Source organism: Musa acuminata, unplaced genomic scaffold (assembly GCF_036884655.1).
Source record: "Musa acuminata AAA Group cultivar baxijiao unplaced genomic scaffold, Cavendish_Baxijiao_AAA HiC_scaffold_1126, whole genome shotgun sequence".
Classification (NCBI taxonomy): Eukaryota; Viridiplantae; Streptophyta; class Magnoliopsida; order Zingiberales; family Musaceae; genus Musa; species Musa acuminata.
The window spans coordinates 1,903,868-1,906,367 of NW_027021339.1; positions in this window are offsets into that span (position 1 = coordinate 1,903,868).

The window sequence follows — 2,500 nt, forward strand, 5'->3', positions numbered from 1 at the left end:
CTCAGCACCCTGGAACCCCCCGGGTGGCACAGGGCTGGATGGGGCTTTCGTATAGCAGGGAAGGTGCTGCCTCTCGCTTCGCTCGCTGTCCGCCGCTCGCCGCTCGCTTGCCTAGCCAAAAATGGCCAGTTTTGGCCCGTTTTTGGGCCGTTTTGGCCAGTTTTTGGCCTGTTTTTGCGTTGCGCGGTGACCGTCTTGAGCGGAGCAAAATGTCAGCCATCTCAGCACCCTGGAACCCCCCGGGTGGCACAGGGCTGGATGGGGCTTTCGTATAGCAGGGAAGGTGCTGCCTCTCGCTTCGCTCGCTGTCCGCCGCTCGCCGCTCGCTTGCCCAGCCAAAAATGGCCAGTTTTGGCCCGTTTTTGGGCCGTTTTGGCCAGTTTTTGGCCTGTTTTTGCGTTGCGCGGTGACCGTCTTGAGCGGAGCAAAATGTCAGCCATCTCAGCACCCTGGAACCCCCCGGGTGGCACAGGGCTGGATGGGGCTTTCGTATAGCAGGGACGGTGCTGCCTCTCGCTTCGCTCGCTGTCCGCCGCTCGCCGCTCCCTCGCGCAGCCAAAAATGGCCAGTTTTGTCCCGTTTTTGGGCCGTTTTGGCCAGTTTTTGGCCTGTTCTTGCGTCGCGCGGTGACCGTCGTGAGCGGAGCAAAATGTCAGCCATCTCAGCACCCTGGAACCCCCCGGGTGGCACAGGGCTGGATGGGGCTTTCGTATAGCAGGGACGGTGCTGCCTCTCGCTTCGCTCGCTGTCCGCCGCTCGCCGCTCGCTCGCGCAGCCAAAAATGGCCAGTTTTGGCCCGTTTTTGGGCCGTTTTGGCCAGTTTTTGGCCTGTTCTTGCGTCGCGCGGTGACCGTCGTGAGCGGAGCAAAATGTCAGCCATCTCAGCACCCTGGAACCCCCCGGGTGGCACAGGGCTGGATGGGGCTTTCGTATAGCAGGGACGGTGCTGCCTCTCGCTTCGCTCGCTGTTCGCCGCTCGCCGCTCGCTCGCGCAGCCAAAAATGGCCAGTTTTGGCCCGTTTTGGCCAGTTTTTGGCCTGTTTTTGCGTTGCGCGGTGACCATCTTGAGCGGAGCAAAATGTCAGCCATCTCAGCACCCTGGAACCCCCCGGGTGGCACAGGGCTGGATGGGGCTTTCGTATAGCAGGGACGGTGATGCCTCTCGCTTCGCTCGCTGTCCGCCGCTCGCTGCTCGCTCGCGCAGCCAAAAATGGCCAGTTTTGGCCCGTTTTTGGGCCGTTTTGGCCTGTTTTTGGGCTGTTCTTGCGTCGCGCGGTGACCGTCGTGAGCGGAGCAAAATGTCAGCCATCTCAGCACCCTGGAACCCCCCGGGTGGCACAGGGCTGGATGGGGCTTTCGTATAGCAGGGACGGTGCTGCCTCTCGCTTCGCTCGCTGTCCGCCGCTCGCCGCTCGCTCGCGCAGCCAAAAATGGCCAGTTTTGTCCCGTTTTTGGGCCGTTTTGGCCTGTTTTTGGGCTGTTCTTGCGTCGCGCGGTGACCGTCGTGAGCGGAGCAAAATGTCAGCCATCTCAGCACCCTGGAACCCCCCGGGTGGCACAGGGCTGGATGGGGCTTTCGTATAGCAGGGACGGTGCTGCCTCTCGCTTCGCTCGCTGTCCGCCGCTCGCCGCTCGCTCGCGCAGCCAAAAATGGCCAGTTTTGGCCCGTTTTTGGGCCGTTTTGGCCAGTTTTTGGCCTGTTCTTGCGTCGCGCGGTGACCGTCGTGAGCGGAGCAAAATGTCAGCCATCTCAGCACCCTGGAACCCCCCGGGTGGCACAGGGCTGGATGGGGCTTTCGTATAGCAGGGACGGTGCTGCCTCTCGCTTCGCTCGCTGTTCGCCGCTCGCCGCTCGCTCGCGCAGCCAAAAATGGCCAGTTTTGGCCCGTTTTGGCCAGTTTTTGGCCTGTTTTTGGCCTGTTCTTGCGTCGCGCGGTGACCGTCGTGAGCGGAGCAAAATGTCAGCCATCTCAGCACCCTGGAACCCCCCGGGTGGCACAGGGCTGGATGGGGCTTTCGTATAGCAGGGACGGTGCTGCCTCTCGCTTCGCAAGCTGTCCGCCGCTCGCCGCTCGCTCGCGCAGCCAAAAATGGCCAGTTTTGGCCCGTTTTGGCCAGTTTTTGGCCTGTTTTTGCGTTGCGCGGTGACCATCTTGAGCGGAGCAAAATGTCAGCCATCTCAGCACCCTGGAACCCCCCGGGTGGCATAGGGCTGGATGGGGCTTTCGTATAGCAGGGACGGTGATGCCTCTCGCTTCGCTCGCTGTCCGCCGCTCGCTGCTCGCTCGCGCAGCCAAAAATGGCCAGTTTTGGCCCGTTTTTGGGCCGTTTTGGCCTGTTTTTGGGCTGTTCTTGCGTCGCGCGGTGACCGTCGTGAGCGGAGCAAAATGTCAGCCATCTCAGCACCCTGGAACCCCCCGGGTGGCACAGGGCTGGATGGGGCTTTCGTATAGCAGGGACGGTGCTGCCTCTCGCTTAGCTCGCTGTCCGCCGCTCTCCG